General features: G+C 36.1%; 1 protein-coding gene and 1 long non-coding RNA gene across 7 annotated transcripts in view; one reads left to right on the forward strand and one right to left on the reverse strand.

Annotated features, from left to right (window-relative positions):
- LOC144372485 (transport and Golgi organization protein 1 homolog) overlaps positions 1 to 17,647 on the reverse strand; it is a 161,572-nt gene that overhangs the window by 44,651 nt on the left and 99,274 nt on the right. The gene's annotated exons all lie outside the window — the stretch shown is intronic.
- LOC144372488 (uncharacterized) lies at positions 85 to 17,500 on the forward strand. Of its 4 annotated transcripts, XR_013432486.1 has the most exons (5): positions 85 to 192; positions 2,644 to 2,774; positions 5,778 to 5,950; positions 13,087 to 13,180; positions 14,393 to 17,500. It is a non-coding gene; the product is annotated as an uncharacterized LOC144372488 (long non-coding RNA). The 4 variants fall into 4 exon arrangements; XR_013432485.1 differs by lacking the exon at positions 13,087 to 13,180 and having other exon boundaries at positions 13,245 to 17,500; XR_013432483.1 differs by lacking the exons at positions 13,087 to 13,180; positions 14,393 to 17,500 and adding an exon at positions 6,543 to 6,944.

Here is a 17,647-nt window from a genome sequence, read left to right on the forward strand (position 1 = left end):
GTTAGCCGGTAGCGGCTCAAGGGGCGGGCAACTTCGTTCCAACCTTCAAAGGAGGAGTTGGGGCGGGGCTAGGTTTTGCGCATGCTCCCAAGGCAGGTTTTGGGGCATGCTCAGAGCAAGCCCACGCTCACAATTTCCGGTGAGAGCTTTCTTCTGGAGTGGAGGCGGTTTCCTGCGGAGCTCCGGCGGTAGGTGGGTGAGTGCCGCGAGTATAATTGCGAGCTTACTTGTTTAGAAGACAAAAAGGGTGTGCTTGGATTTACCCGTGTTTTCCTTCCGAGTTTTTTCCCCTTATGCTCTAAAACCTTGGGTTCTGGGAAATGAGAGCCAGCTGGAGAAGCTTTGGTTACTGTGGCAACCATGTGTTACTGATTCTGGTTTTTGAGGATTTTCCTTCCGAGTTTTTTCCCCTTATGCTCTAAAACCTTGGGTTCTGGGAAATGTGAGCCAGCTGGAGAAGCTTTGGTTACTGTGGCAACCATGTGTTACTGATTCTGGTTTTTGAGGATTTGAAAAGAGAATTTGTGTTATAACTCCTCAAAGTACATGCTGGGTCGCATTCAGAGTCACATATTATTTCAAACTTAGGTGTTTAACCCCGGAAATTGACTTTAAAGGATTTAATTCTGGTAGTAATGTGGAAAAGCAGTATTTTAGGCAGGGTAACTAGTTAGAAAGCTAATGCAGTGATTAACACAATTTCAGGGTGTTGTAGAATTCCAGAGAAGAGGAAATATTGTAGAAATTCTAGGTGGTAGGATCAGAAGCTTTAATGCTTGGGTCGATGTGGGAAATGAGGGAGAGAGAAACTGAGCCTCTTGAGGATTAATTCCAAACTCGCTTTTGCATTTGTATTTCTAGTTTCGTTTGCCACCTGCAATATCATTGCCTCCTACCTATCTCTTGTCCTAGTTCTAGTCATGCCTAGTAGTTTTATGTTCTCTGAATTTCCTTGTCCTCATTTTGTGTGTGTGTATGTGACCTTGGACAAGTTTCATAATTTCACTCCCTTAGTTTTTTCAACATAATGTGGAAGAAAACAATTAGTATGTAGTGTGAGTGTGTGTGATTCTGTGTGGGAGGGATAGAACCCAGGGCCTCATGCACACTAGTCAGGCACTGTACCACTGAGTTACATCCCTAGCCCCAAATTAAATAATAGACCAGGTATGTAGTAAAGATCCAATAAATATTAGCTACTACTATTTGTATTGTATTTGTTATTTGCATTTTATTGTTTCTTTCTCTAGGCTTGAATTTTTTAAAATTAAGGGGAAATATCTTTATGTGCTTGGAACATAGTAATAGTTGAGTAATGGATTATTTATTTTGGCTGCTTCTGACATAATTAAATGCTTTTTGGGTATGTGGGGGGGTACCAGGTGTTGAACCCAGGGGCACTTAACCACTGAGCCACTTCCCCCAGCCTTATTTTGTATTTTATTTAGAGACAGGGTCTTACTGAGTTGCGTAGGGCCCTGCTAAGTTGCTGAGGTTAGCTCTGAACTGTGATCCACCTGGCTTTAGCCTACTGAGCTGAACAGATTACAGGCCTTGGCAAATTTATTCTTTACTTTAAAAGAACTGCCAGTTGCAGGTTGGAGTTGTTAAATGGGTAGAGTGCTTGCTTAGCATGTGTGAGGCACTGGGTTCAATCCTTAGCATCACATAAAAATAAATAAATTAATAAAGGTATTGTGTCCATCTACAACTAAAATATATATATAATTTTAAAAAACCTACAATGCAGTTAGTTAGCTTGTCCATTTATACAAAAAGATTCCCTGTGGTTTTGATAGGAATGATAGGACTCTGTAGACTAGTTTAACAATAGTGGTCTTCCAACCTGTGTATCTGAGGTGTCTTTATATTTATTTGGGTCTTTTGAAATTTGTTTCAACAATATTACTTTTCAGATGGAACTTTTCATCTCTTTCGTAAAACTTACACCTTTTATTTTTAGTTTTTGATGCTTTTACAAATGGCATTGTTTTCCTAATTTCATTGTTTGCTTCTTCATTGTAAATTCATTTTTTGTATTTATCTTGTACCTGGCAACATTGATGAATTCATTTATTAATTCTAATAAATTTTAATGGAATTTTAGAATTTTCTAGACAGAAAATATAGTTTTCCTTTTCAGTCTAGATGTCTTTTCTATAATTTGCTGAAAGCCCTAGCTAAAACCTCCAGTATAATGAATAGAAATAGTGAGAGGGGACATTCTTATCTTGTTCTTGATTTTAGGGAAAAAAAGCATCCAATCTATCACTATTAAATTTCATGTTTACTGTGGGTTTTTCATAGATACTGTTTAATCAGATTGTGGAAAGTTCCTAGATTGTCCATGGTCACAAGATGATCATGTAGTTTTTGTTCTTTGGTCTACTGATTTGGTTTAGATCAGTAGATCTTTATTTACATTAAGAGATTTTCAGTTGTTAAGCCAACCTTGCATTCCTAGAGTAGATCCCACTTGAGCATGATGTATTATTCTTTTAACAATAGCTCAGTTTACTATTGTCTTAACAGAAGTTCTCAATACTAAACGACTTTTCTCTCTTTTTTGTTTTTTTGTGATGCTGGGTATTGAACTCTGGGCCTTCACCAAATGACTTTAAAAATTTTTTTATCTTCGAGCAGATGAAAATGATTATGCATACAGTTCAGCAACCCAAAGTATGCTCAGTGACAGCTGAAAGACATCTGTAAATATTTGTGGATTGATTAAAACTCCTGGAGTTTGGGACCCTTTTTTGAAGAGTTATGTAGAGGTAAGTAGACTTTTCATAAAATTGTATTGGTTTTATTTTTGTCTTAAGCCTATGCGATATTGCATTTCTAATTATCTTTATTGATCAGGAGGAAATTTAATGGAGAAAATTGTTAGGGTTAGGGGTTAAGGGTTAAGGGTTAGGGGGTTAGGGTTAGGGTTTAGGGTTGGTTAGGGTTAGAGGGTTAGGGTTAGGCGTGAGGGTGGGGGTGAGGGTGGGGGTGAGGGTGAGGGTTTAGGGTTAAGGTTAGGGTTATGGTGGTTAGGGTTAGGGTTGGGGGTTAGGGTTAGGGGTTGGTTAGGATTAGGGGTTAGGATTAGGGGTTAGGGTTAGGGGGTTAGGGTTAGGATTGGTTAGGGTTAGGGTGAGGGGTGGGGTTAGGGTTTAGGGTTGTTAGGGTTAGGGTTGTTAGGGTTTAGGGTTAGGGTTGTTAGGGTTTAGGGGTAGGGTTGGGGTTAGGGTTAGGGTTAAGGTGTTAGGGTTAGAGGGTTAGGGTTAGAGTTAGGGTTAGGTTTAGGGGTTGGGGCTAGGGTTAGGGTTGGGGTTGGGGCTAGGGGTTAGGGGCTGGGGCTAGGGCTATGGCTTAGGGTTGGGGTTGGGTTTAGGGTTTAGGGTGAGGAGTGAGGGGTGAGGGTTTTGGGTTAGGGTTAGGTTTAGGGTTTAGGGTGAAGGTGTAGGTGTTAGGGTTTTGGGTTGAGGGATGAGGGTGAGGGTTTTAGGGTTAGGGTTATGGTTATTGTTAGGGTTAGTGTTAGGGATTAGAGTCAGGGGTTGGGTTTAGGGTTAGTGTTAGGGTTCGGGGTTAGGGTTGGGGTTAGGGGGTTAGGGGTTTGGGTTAGGGTGGTTTTGGTGGTTAGGGTTAGGTTTAGGGTTTACGGTTAGGGTTAGGGTTAGGGTTGGTTAGGGTTAAGTTTAGGGTGAGGGGTGGGATTAGGTTTTAGGGTTTTGGGGTTGGGTTAGGGGTTATGGGTTAGGGTTTGTGTTTAGGGTTAGGGTTTGGGGTTAGAGGTTAGGGGTTCAGGTTAGGGTTAGGGTTGTTAGGGTTAGGGTTTAAGGTTTAGGGTTAGGGTTGTTAGGGTTAGGGGTAGGGGTAGGGTTGGGGTTAGGGTTGGGGTGGTTAGGGTTAGGGTGTTAGTGTTAGAGGGTTAGGGGTTAGGGTTAGGGGTTATGGGTTAGGGGCTGGGGCTAGGGTTAAGGTTAGGGGTTAGGGTTGAGGTTGGGGCTAGGGCTAGGGGTTAGGGGCTGTGGCTAGGGCTAAGGCTTAGGGTTGGTTGGGGATGGGGTTGGGGTTAGGGTTTAGGGTGAGGGTGAGGGTTTGGGGTTAGGGTTAGGTTTAGCTTTAGGGTTTAGATTGAGGGTGTAGGGGTTAGGGGTGAGGGTGAGGGTGAGGGTTTTAGGGTTAGGGTTTTTGGGTTAGGGTTTTAGGGTTAGGGTTTTTGGGTTAGAGTTAGGGTTTTTGGGTTAGGGTTTTAGGGTTAGGGTTAGGGTTTTGGGGTTAGGATTTTAGGGTTAGGGTTAGGGTTTTAGGGTTAGGGTTATTGTTAGGTTTAGGTTTAGGGGTTAGGGTCAGGGGTCAGAGGTCGGGGTTAGGGTTTAGGGTTTAGGGGTTAGAGTTTAGGGGTTAGGGTTTAGGATTTAGGGTTAGGGTTAGGGTTGGGGTTAGGTTTTAGGGTTTAGGGTTAGGGGTTAGGGTTATGATTTAGGGTTAGGGTTAGGGTTGGGTGTTAGGGTTAGAGGGTTAGGGAATACTCTCATGGACAAAGCAGATAGCAGGCAGTCTTTAAAAAATTTTTAAATTGAGTTATAATTAGTAAATTGGAATATACGGGCAGAATGTGTCAAAAATGCATTTTTGGAGATCTGTCAAAAAAGCAAAGTATAATTTATTGTATCAGTTTGAATTTAATCTTGATTTTTCAGATGATGTCTAAATGTTTATTTTCATAATAAGCTTCAGTTTCTCATTTTTTGTTGTCTATGTGAGGGGAAATGCTGAAATATTTAGTTAAGAAAAACACTTTCAATGGAAAAATTGTAGACAACCAGTTTGGATGGCATGCATATTTTAAAACCAATATTGACATGATTCTTGGACATAAAATGATTCAAGCATAGAAACCAGAACTGTTATTACCCAGACAAGGGATTTAAGTGCATACTTCCCGTGATACTTCCTAAGAAGTATGACAACTATTTGTTTTCAGCTCTGACCCAGTGTTCAGGAGTGCCTGTTTCTTCAAAAAAAAAATCTCCCCAGCCCCTCAAGCAAGAGAATGTTGACCATGAAGGCAGCAAGCAAAGAGCTCAGAAACACAAATTCAGGACCCGAAAGCCCTCAGTTACATTACTCCCAGAGTGCTAAATACCTGGAGGCCTTTAGGTTACAGGAAGAAAGTTCAGGAGGGCTGCATCCTTTCAACAAGACTGTCAGCAGCATATTTATAACCTGGATTTCTAGTTACTGTAGACCAATAAATAGACTGATGATTTTTTGCAATTAATTATAAAGACCCTGATATAGAGAACAGAGCAGCCCCATATTAGACAGCACCAGACAAGAATGGTTTAAGACACACTGAACATAACCCTAGACCAGAGTCAGTTAAACAAAGACACAAATCCTAGCCCAACCAGAAAAGATACAAAAATATTAGTACAAAGATGTGATTGTATATCATACAGACGTCTCCTGAAGTGGAGGTATTGTAGTGCACTAGTCTGAGCAGAGTTGGCTCAGATCCCAGCTTTGGCATTTTCTAACTATTGAACCTGAGAACAGGAAACTAGCTATTGTGTGTCTCACAGTGGGACTTACTTTATTTGAAAGCCTCTACTCTGGTACCCACCAGGTTGCAAATGGACAGCAAGACCTATTTTTCTTATGTTCCTCATTCTCTTGTTGCCCTAGTTACTCCTTTGAGATGAACGAGTAAGATACTGTATATGGTTCTCATTCTGCTGTGTCACGTTCAAATAACCTTTATGTTTTCTTCCTAACCGCAGAGTTTAAAAATCTCCTCTGGTCAAAGTCAAGAAGCAGTTTGTGGAAGGATCTTCCCTTTGTATTTTCCATGAGAATGTGTGTGGTAGAAAATTCCTGAGCACATGCAGAGCACCAACTGCAAAGGAGTCTGAGAGATGTAGTTTTCAGCATTCAGACTATGAACCAATCCCAGGTATTGTCCACCAAAGTCTGTAAAGATAGGTCAAGTTGGAATGGTCACCAACTGCTGGAAAAAGATTAAGAAATTATTAGAAGTGCTAAGGAAATTAGAATCATGCTTTCAATGTCTTAAGAATTTGATTTTCCCTCAAAGATCACATAGATTGTATACTACTACCATTCTAAAAAATTATGTGTTTATTTTACATTGTATTACACTAACTGCCTGTTATGGTTTAGATATCAAATTCTCCCAAATTCCCATGTGATAAAGTGCCTTTTGAGGGGTAATGGAATCTTTAAGAGGTGAGGGGCCTAGTAGGAGGTCATTGGGGGTGTTCCCTTAAAAGATATACTAGGACCCCAATCACCTTCCTGCTCTCCAGCTCATCAGGAGCTAAGTAGTTTTGCTCCACCATGCACTCCCACCATGGTGAGCTGACTTGCCATTGGCCCAGAGTCTTGGGGCCGACTGATCATAGACTGGATCCTCTATGAGCTAAAAATAAGCCTTTTTTTCTTTATAAGTTGATAGTCTCCAATACTTTTTTATAGTGACAGAAAGCTGACTAAAATACAGTCCTTTTACTTTTTTTATATTATAGGTCTTAAGAATGTGATTCAAGAAGAAAATTGAAAAACAACTACATGAATGCTTTATCTAGCTGTATAAGAGATTCTTTTTCACTTCATGGGTGAAAATGCTAAATCTGAAGACCAATGAGTCTTTAAGTCAAATAACTATTTTATTAGTTTTCATACAAGGAATGATGGACAACCTGTGGTCAATTATGATCAATTTAGCTTAAGCCATTTGGAAATAACCACAATTTCCTATTCAAAGTTATCTGTTCCAGAAATTATGGAATGACATTATCCACAATATGATATGAATTAGATGTCATAAACTTGAGATTTCATAACCTATGAGTAAACATTTGAGAGTAAGGCAGTTGGATTTATAAGCAGTTAAAACACAAAATAAAAATTTAAAGGCTGGTCTACAAGTTTTAGCTGGTCATTCACGTTTCCCTAATGTTTCTTTCTACTTGCCAAACAAACATCATAGCTCCTTTCTCATATCAAATGTCCTCTGCCATTTACTTAGCACTAGGACCACACAATAAACGAGCACTGCATTCTCACTTTCCAATCTCATCCTACTGTTATCACTAACAGAAATCCTTATTAAGATTGATATGTTGCTTCTGGGACCCATGACAAGCAATCATTTACATTTACTTAAATAGGGAAAAAGAAAAAAAAAACTCTACTTATAAAACTAAGGAGTGGAACACAATACCCTCACCCCTCAGAATTGTGATTATTCTAAACCCTAGGTCTTTCACATATTTTTTCTTCCCATTTATGTACACCACTTTGTCAGGTGTTTTAGTCATCATTTTTACTGCTTTGACAGAAAGACCTGACAAAACAAATTTTAAAGGAGAAAGAATTTATTTAGCCTTCAATGTTTGAGAGGACTTCATCCATAAATGGCTCTGTTCATTGTTCTGGGCCTAAAGTTGAAGCAGAAGGGCATGGTAGAGGAAAGAAGCTCAGGACTTAGCACCAGACCTCAAAGAGACTTGTTTGAACCTACAAGTGTCTAGTGACCTACCAGTTATTTGTGCCCAGTCAGACTGCAGCACCCCAAGGGCATGAACCGGTGATCTATTTCCTTCAGCCACTCTCCATCTGATTATGGTGATAGCCAGATTAATCCATATCAGTTGTCAGGTTAAAGCTTTCATAATCTATGGGCTGGAGTTGTTATTCAGCAGTAGAGTTCTCCCTACCATGTGTGAGACACTGGGTTTGATCCTCAGCACCACCTAAAAATAAATTTATTATTTTTTTAAAAAAAAGCTCTCATAATCCAATCATTTCACCTCCACATTTCTTTGCATTGTCTTACATAATAGCTTTGGGGGGATACCTCATATCTCAAACATAACCTCATGCTTCTCTATTTGTAAAGTATCTGTGAAAACTAGAAACATAAGTGCATAGTAAAGAAACGTCCCCTCATCCTTAAATGTCAACAAACACAGACACACACACACGCACATACACAAATGAATATTTGTGCTTCTTTTTTAAAAAATTTATTTTTTAGTTGTAGGTTGACACAGTACCTTTTATTTTTTTTTTATTTTTATGTAGTGCTGAGGATCAAACCTAGGAGGATCAAACCCAGTGCCTCAAGCATGCCAGGCAAGCGCTCCACCTCTGAGCCACAACCCCAGCCCCTTGTGCTTCTTAATCTCAGTTTATTCAAACAACACTCATTTTAAAGATATATCTGGCTCCTAATTTGAATGTATTCCTGAATTTATTTCATTTAAAAAATGTGTTTACAAGGGATTCTCTCTTGGTAGTTGCAGAAATGGAAACTGGACATAGTTTCATTGGGTGTATAAAAATAATTCAAATGTCATGCAGTGATTCTGTTTTTAATTGGACAACTGGGAGCCTGGGATGAGGAACTTTAAGTAAAGATTGCTCAGCATCAGTTGTTACATAAAGCTGCCAGAGAAGCAAAGGAACATTGTAAATGAGTCCTACTACCTCAGGTCTTAGAGAAAATTTTTAAAATGTCTGATCAGGGAAAATTAAAGAAAATTAAAAAGAATGTATGGACAAATTACAAAAGAATACATGTAATTAAGTCAAGTCATAAGGAGTTTAATGCACATTGGTATGTTGCCTTATAGAGCTATTTTCCTTTGTTTAAATATCTGCTTTCTAGTGTGTAAGAGAAAAAAAAAGTAACACTTTTTGGAGCTTGCAATGTTTGCATAAGATTGCTCATAGGTTTCTTGCACCAAACCTTATAATAGCAAAGTATATTTAGTTTTATAAATTACTTATAAAGCAAAGTATAATAGCAAAGTATATATAATAGCAAAGTATACACAAAGTATAGTTTTATAAATTACTTATAATAGCAAAGTATACAATATCAAAGTATTGAATATTTCTAGTATTATGGTGGTTTACATCAAGAAATCAATGATTCTCCAAATTCTGAAATTTATTAAGATTTAAAATATGATTTTGGAGAATATTACTTCCTTAGAAGTTTCTCTGATAGTTGGGAAAATAGAAATTTTACAGGACATGAAAGCTATAAGTGTCCTTGGAAGTCATCCAAACCAATACACTTGTTTTATAGCAGAAAAACAAAAACAAAAGCAAGTTACAAAGAAATTCAGTTGATTGACTCAGGATTGGGCAATTAAGTAGCATAATTACATGTTTCAAACTTATGTGTCTAGATCAGAGTTTTACAAATAAACTTCACCTTAAAACAGTTTAAAATGTTTAATGTATTCTTAGCATATTCATCAAAAGTAATATGCATCAAGATTTTTTAAATTAGGAAAAATAATTATTATATTTTCTCAAAATATGATACATGTTTGAAATAAGAATTTAATACATCCAATAATGTATATATAACATCATACTGATATAATGCATTTTAATATGGTTAACATTTTGAAGTGATACATAGTTGCTACCAATTATTCATTGCCATTTTCATCTCTATTCATAACCCTCCCCAAACCACTTTCCCCACTCAGAATAAATTCCAAAGTCTTTGCAATGTCCACCATTCTCACTGCTCTGAACATCTTTAGCTTCATCTTCTAACTTTCTCTTCTCCTCCCCAAGCCCACTGGACTCCTCAACCATCCTACAGTTCCAAGGTCATTAACACTACTGGCCCTTATGTTTGTTCTTTTCTTGACTCGGCCACTAGGTAGTCCATGGCTCACTCACACGGCATTACATCTGCTCTAACAACTACTTATTCGAGAGACCTTCCAGTAATACACTGTGTAAAATTTTATCCACTCATGTCATTGCACTCCAACCTCCTAAACTGCTTTATCCTGCTCTCTACACTTATCATAATCTAACCTATTAAGTGTATGTTCATTTCTTTGAGATGGAAGTCCCTCAACATCAGTTCCACAAGGGCAACTACCTTGTCTGTTTCATTTCCTGCCAGACACACAGTGTTGCTGAGAATATATATTGATTCAATATATTAGGATTTCACCTAAACTCAAACACTTCACGGAATTCGTTTTGAGAACTGCATCTTCAAGCCATTTTCTAAAATAAATAAAACAATTTCAATTTTATCTTGTTTAGTCATATTTCCACTAAACAAAACTACTCATCCTGACTAGTGATACTTAATCCATATGCAAAATATTTGAACCAAAAAAGGTTGATATATATAAAAATAAACTTTAATTAAATTTTGATAAGAAATATTTGAACCTTAGCTAAATGGCTTAAACATATCCATGTTTATTTGTTTGAAAATGTCATCTAAATATACCCCACAATGAGGAATTATATTGTTTACCATATACATTAGCAATATTTTAGAAATATAAATACTTTATGTAAACTTAATGTCACTAATAATCCTTACCATAGGCAGATTCTGCTTCTTGTAGATATGCTCTGAAATCTTTCTTGGACATCTATGCTTTTAATAGAATAAAGCTTCTGAGCATTTAAGTATTTTGAATATTCTTGCTTCTCATCATAAATTACTATCTCAAAAGAGTTTAATTGGAATAGATTTTAACTACCAAATGTCACAGAATGGAATGATAATTTAGGAGCATATTTGTACCTTTAAATACATTTCCACTCATTATGTCCTCTATCCGATATTGCATTAAGCCACAGAAAAGGTGACTCAGACATGCCATTAAGATTGCCAAGGCTTAAAAAGCAGTACAATGGATAAAAAATGTATTACTCAAAGGTGTCAAAATGGAACCCAATTATGCTTGATCTTAATAAGTCCATTACAAGCTATATTAATTAATAAAGCTTGTCAATCATTAAAAGACATTGTTTAGAGATATTTAATGTGTTGGGTTATTTTAAGATATGAACAATTGAAATAAGCTGTCAGCATATGTTCAAATGACAGTCAATCAACTACTGTTTATTGAGTAAAGTGCTGAGTGAAGGACCATTATAAATATGAAGATGAATAAAGATAATTCTTGCTATAAAGGAACCAGAATTCAAGTTGACTGTTAGTCTTGAATTTTTTTTTATTTGTAATTAGGTAGCTAATCTAATTTTTAAATTTATTTTTGATTTTTCCTCTCTCATTTTTATATTGCATATGTATATTTCCTTCATTTACCAATTAAAAATAAATTATAAAACATGCTTTTCCTTTCTTTTCTACATCTACATAGTATTTTGTATTTATATATGACAGCAGAATGAATTACAATTCTTATTACACATATAGAGCACAATTTTTCATATCTCTGGTTGTATAATATTTTAAGTGTTTATTCACCCAAGCTCATAAACTGGATAGAGGAGGTGTAAGTTCAAGTTGCAGTCTAACCCATGTGACTGACAGAACAAATGTACAAAATAAAGGCTCAGACCACATCGGCATGTGATGTTCTCATTAATGTGCACCTTTCCTTGCTGAAATAAATATGAGAAGCAATAAGTTAGTGTTCCCAACTCTCAAGTAATGATTCTTATCATTTTCCGGGAATCTATTAAGGCATGAAGATCTTACACACATTATATAATTTTCAAAGTAATTCTGAGGCAGTCATTTAAAATAATTTAAAGCTGATTAAATTGATGGAGAGAGATATTAATAATTTTTGCCTAAATTACACAATTAGAAATTTTTATAAAGATCTATAAAACTCCAAAGAATATAGGCAGAGCTGCTCCCCAGATATTTCATGTACAAACTCATTCACTCTCACAAAAATTTAGTGAGATATGAATATGATTTCTAAGCTCACTCAATCTTTGAAGGTCTAGCTCAGTTTACTCAAATTCTTTACAGTGGCAGTTCTGTGTTCACTGATATCAAATGACCTGTGAGTTTCCACAACTTCTCTCTTTTCATCTTCTGATTGACACTTATATTTTGGGCCAGATAGAACAGAGGTATAATATAAGAAATTCTAGTTCTTCAGACACACTATAAGCATTATTTAATGTGGTAGTGATGTGATATCTCCAGAAAAGTGTAGGTCAAATTCAATCATATTCAATAAGTAATCATTGTGAACTTTATTAGTAAACTTCAACTCCCTGATAATTTTACTTTCTCATGGATAGTTCCCTGAAGTATATCCCCTGAGTAATTTTATAAACCTATACCTTGAAAATTGTTCTATGCAATAAAAAATTTTAACTATGAAGTAAACACATTAAATTACTCATATTTTCCATTATATCAAAAATTAAATTACTCATGTTTTCCATTATATCAAAACAATCCAGCTGTTATATTAGTAAGTGTACTAAAATGTATAATTATATATTCTAATATATATGTTGAACACATATACATTCACTCACATATTTTCAAAAGTTACCTCAACTTTAAAAAAAAAAAACATGGTAGTTGTCAATTGACTTTTATTTTATTTATTTATATGGCATGCTGAGAATCAAACCCATTTCCTCATGCGTGCTAGGCAAGCACTCTGCCACTGAGTCACAACCCCAGCTCCTATATGAGCATTTTTAAGATAATGCAATTTAAAATAGAGTTGTAAGTTTCATAGTTTAATAAAATAACAAAAGGCATGCTTTATACGGGTCTTTGTGACATATGTGTCATTAGGTAGAAAACAAGAATGATGAAGGAAGTCTTGAGACTCAGAATGTGGGTCCAGAGCCTAATGGTTCTTTGAGAAGCGTTCATTCCTTTCTCTAGGAATCCTCCATTCTCTGATACCCTAAGCCAGCAGATACACAGTATAAAAAAATGGCTTAACATGAAATTCTAAGATACAAGAGCTAGTCATCCTAGGGGCTTAGTATGGGCCAGCAGCACTCTAGTCTTTGAGACATTGCCTGTCAGGTCCTACTATGGTTTCACTATTAGATGTCTCAAAAAGCTCACATGTGAGACAATGCAGGAAAGTTTAGCAGTGAACTGACTGGGTTATGAAAGCCTTAACCTAATCAGTGAGTAATCTCCCCTGATAGGGAGTAACTGAGTTGTGACTGTAGGCAAGTTGGGTGTGGCAGGAGGAGGTGGGTACTTGGAGGTGTGCTTGTGGGGTATACATTCTGTCCATAGCAAGTGGAATCTCTGTGTGTGCTTCTCAGTAGCCATGTCTTGACCTGAATTCTTCTATCATATCCTTCTGCTGTGATGTCGTGCATCCCCTGGAGTCCTGAGGAATGGAGTTCACCATCCATGGTAAGAGACATCTGAAACTGTGAGCCCCCAAAATAAACTTTTCTCCTTTAATTGTTCTTGTCAGGTCTTTTGGTCTCAAGAATGAAAAAAAAAACCAACTAAAACAGTTCCTTCTGACAGCATTGGAAAAGCAGCCCATCCTTCATCAAGGAACAAAGAAGGAAATATAAAAGGAATTTATTTCCAGGTGTAGTTCTTGGTTCTCCTGTTAGAAAGTTGAGGGCACCTTGTGGACTGAGTGAAATGGTGGCTGCTGTAGTCAGCTCAGGCTGCCATAACAGCATACCACAGACTGTGGGACTTAAACAACAGAAATTCATTTTCTCACTGAGAATTCCAAGATCACTTTGCCAGCCAACTCAGCTTTTCATGGTGGTTTTCTTCCTGACTTTGGATAACCATTTTTTGCCTCTATCATCACATAGTAGAAGCAGGCAGGAGGGAGAGAGGAGAGAGAGGAGATAGAGAGACAGACAAAGAGAGGGAATTTTGGAGGCTCTTATTATAAATACACTGATCCCACTGGATCAGAACTCACCTTTTGACCTCACTAAAACTTAATTAAAGGTTAAATAAATCCACTCAACCCACAGAAATATGGTAAAAGATGATAAATAGTTGTTTTAATCCACTGAAATTAGAGAAAATTTTTTACAGTAATAGATAACTAGATACCCCTATTCCAATTTGTCATGTATATATAATAATATCAGACCTGGCCACCACATGGGTGACTGTGTCCATGAAGGAACAATTCAAAATTCCCACTCTTCTTTGCGCATCCATTTTACCATCTGTGAAACATCATAATAGGACTAAGTCAGATTTTTTTTAAAGAGAGAGAGAGAAAAGGAATTTTTTAATATTTATTTGTTTAGTTTTTGGTGAACACAACATCTTTATTTTTGTGTGGTGCTGAGGATGGAACCCAGCGCATGCCAGGCAAGCATGGTACAGCTTGAGCCACATCACCCAACGAGGATTTTTTTTAAATTGTATTGATTAAAAACAAATGACACTCTGGGGGATAGCTCATGTCATTGCAGTTAGATGGTGGCTGGGGTTGCAGTCATCTGAAGACTAGACTGTCCTGGTCATCCAAGATGGCAGCCTCTTGTGGCTGGCAGTAGTGGTTGTTGGTCAATCAGTATGCCTGCATGTGGTCTCTCCTCTTGGCTTGTAAATCTCATAGCACGTTGTTTGGTTTCTCAGATGGAACAAGTCAAGACTAAGTGATCCAAATGGAAGGATACAGAAGCTGCTAGGCCAGTTGATGGCTGAACCCAGAATGGACACAACTTCTTTTCTGCCATATTCTAGAGGTCTGTGTAGTTGTAGATCACCAGGATTCAAGGAGATTAAAAAGACTTCATTTCTTGGGAAAGCAGCAGAAAGTAGGTGACAAAATCACATTGTGGAAGTGCATGTGGGGTGAGAGATATTGCAGATGTCTTTGAAAAGGGGTAAGGCCTTCTGATATGCCATCTTTTATTATCTTCCTCTAAAAGAATTTGCAAACATTTGTGGTAACCTGCTGTGGGAAGTGAATGAAACTGTAGCCTTTCCTCTCCAACTCTGACAGTCCTGGGGACAGGAGGAAGAAGCATCTTAGTTTACAGAATCATAGAAAGGGTGAACAATGCTTCACTCTCTGGCAAAGCAGGAGTATTAAATATTTTTAAAAATATTGGTTACTGGAGCAAGCATGTACATACTAATAATGGAATTTTTAAAAACTTGTATTTTGGAAATGTTCATAATAAAACATCCTGTACTTGAAATTAAAAAAAAAGTAAAGCCCCTCCAAACATTGTCAAATAGCAGATTTGTCAAATAGTCAAATTTAGAACTTCATTACATGAATGTGGGAAAACACAAACATTCAACCCACAGAAGGAACTAAATTAATGGATGGGGGGAAGTTGTGTGAAGATGGAGGTTTGGGATTTCCTACTAGTTGGAACTGTGGGAGCAACAAAAGTCATAGAAATCAGAGTTATAACACTGTATTAGCATGGCAGGAAAATAGTATTACCTATACTATCTACATATTTACAAAAATTAAACAGACTTCAAAGTTATTAATTATAAGTTGATGAAATTAAACAGGTATTTATACAAATAAGTCTATTTAACTGTAGATAAAATACATAATGGGTTTTATAGTAATCCAATGTTTTCATTTGCATTAGGCTTTTGTTGTTGTTGTTAATCTGGAAATAGATTCTAAGAGTAGTACATTAACAAAATATTTTAACATTCACCCTTATAAAATGATAATAAAGGACCGGAATTACTAAGGAAGTAAAGACCTGCTTATTGTAAAAACAGACTAATTTTCCATGTTTATCTTTTCAGTATAACATCATCCATCATTGTTAGAAATCTTATGACCATGTGCCCACCAGTTAATTCATTGACATGCAGACCTTTGACATTTTTATTTTTCTTCACATAATCTTTCCATTCCAAATTGTCATAAACAGTTTTATTGGTGATCCTATCCTTTGAAGAGCATCTTTTCTCCCCCATAATATAATGAAAGTAAAGACAGATTACTGCCCAGAAAAGGTGGAAATACCCTGAAAGCCAAGAATGAATAAAGTGATCTCAAAGAAGGAAAAGTGAAAAAAATACAAATGCTTTTTATAAAAATGTTTAGCTTTCTATAAAGTACTTGAATTCTATATAAATAAAAGAATTAATTATACATAAGTACAACCAAAACATTCAAATTAAATTTTTTTCAGGATCTATATATCCTAATATCTTCTACGTGGTCATTAAAGATGAATATCAAATTTTTTTAAAGTTAAAGGAGAAAGGTAGAAAACATAATGTCATTTAATATTCAACTAACATTGTCACCTATGTCAATCCTGTTTTGGTAATAATCATCAACTATATAACAAGAGAATTTCTATTCCAATGTTACATAATATTCTATTTTTTTATAAATTTTACGGAATCAATGAAATAATAATAACAGAAGTATCATTATAATAATAGAAATATCATTTATTATAGATAAATAATATTTATTTCATATTACTACTAAAAAATTTCAAACTTTTTATTTAACTTTGCTTGTGCTAATTTTACTAAGTGTAACAATTATAAGATTTTCCTTTTATGTGCTTCAACTTACTTAAGACACCATATGCCGTGTGTATCTTACTCTGGAACCATGTTTATAGATTTTGTGCTCCGGCCCTAAATAACACTTAATGAAACTAAAATATGTGCTTTGCATTTGGCTAGATGTATACAAGGGTTATACTTCCATTGTACATGATTTTGAAAGATTATATAAAAAAAAACATTTTCTAAGTATAAATACTTTGTGATTTTTCTAGGTATAAATATTTTGTAATATTTATGAGCTGAACACAATGAAGATGGGATGATTCATTGAGCTTTGGTATTTTGAGGCTAAGAAAAAGCAAAGATAAAATAAATAAATAAAAGAACTCAAACCAAAGATTTATACTCTTACACTTATCCACTGAAATAAAGACACATCATAATTCAAATATGTCAGTTGACAAGAAATAAGCTTACACTTACAAAAACTGACAATATATTTATCTTAGAGAAGTGTAAATTAATTAAAAGTTTTAAATATGCTCATAATTATCCTTGACAGCTTCTTAAATGACTTCCAGTTATCCCTGCATAGGGTATTAGTACTCTGGTAATCTCTTGAGTATGTAGTGGACCTAATGATTTGCTTCTCAGGAATTAAATACTGCAAAAGTGATGTAGTCCCAGCAACTTGGGAGGCTAAGGCAGGAGATGATGAGTTTAAAGCCATCCTCAGCAATTTATCAAGGTTCCAAGCAACTTATTGAAACCCTGTCTCAAAATAAAAAATAAAAAGGGCTGGGGATGCGGCTCAGTGGTTAAGTGCTCCTGCATACCAAACAAAGAATCAAACAAACAAAATTTTTAAAAATGGTGTGGTACTACATGTAATAATAGATAATCATTTTTTAAAAAGTGTCCTAATGTCTTGGAGCTTCTTTTGCTCATTCTGATGAAGCCAGCTGCTGTGTTTTGGCCTGTCCTATGAGGAGTCCACATGGCTAGCAGCATCAATAGCCACCAAGGAACGAATTACCTTACTCAGCCTGTGAGACATGAACCTGATCAACAGTCACTGAGAGAGTTGGAAGGGGAGCCAACCCATATTCAAGCCTGAGATGATGCTTCAGCTCAACTCTTGCATTGCAGCCTGTAAAAGAAGGATCCACCTAAGTCACATCCATATTTTGGATCCACAAAATCTATGAAATAATATGTGTGTAATATTTTTAGCAATTAAATTTTGAATAATGGCATACAGCCATTGATAGCTAATATAAATAATATTTTACGTTAGAGTCAAAATAATGTTCTATTTCACAAAATGGTTATAATCTGCCATTTTTCAATATTTCTATTCTCTAGTCCTTTGTTACAAAATCT

This window comes from Ictidomys tridecemlineatus, unplaced genomic scaffold (assembly GCF_052094955.1).
Source record: "Ictidomys tridecemlineatus isolate mIctTri1 unplaced genomic scaffold, mIctTri1.hap1 Scaffold_110, whole genome shotgun sequence".
Lineage (NCBI taxonomy): Eukaryota > Metazoa > Chordata > Mammalia > Rodentia > Sciuridae > Ictidomys > Ictidomys tridecemlineatus.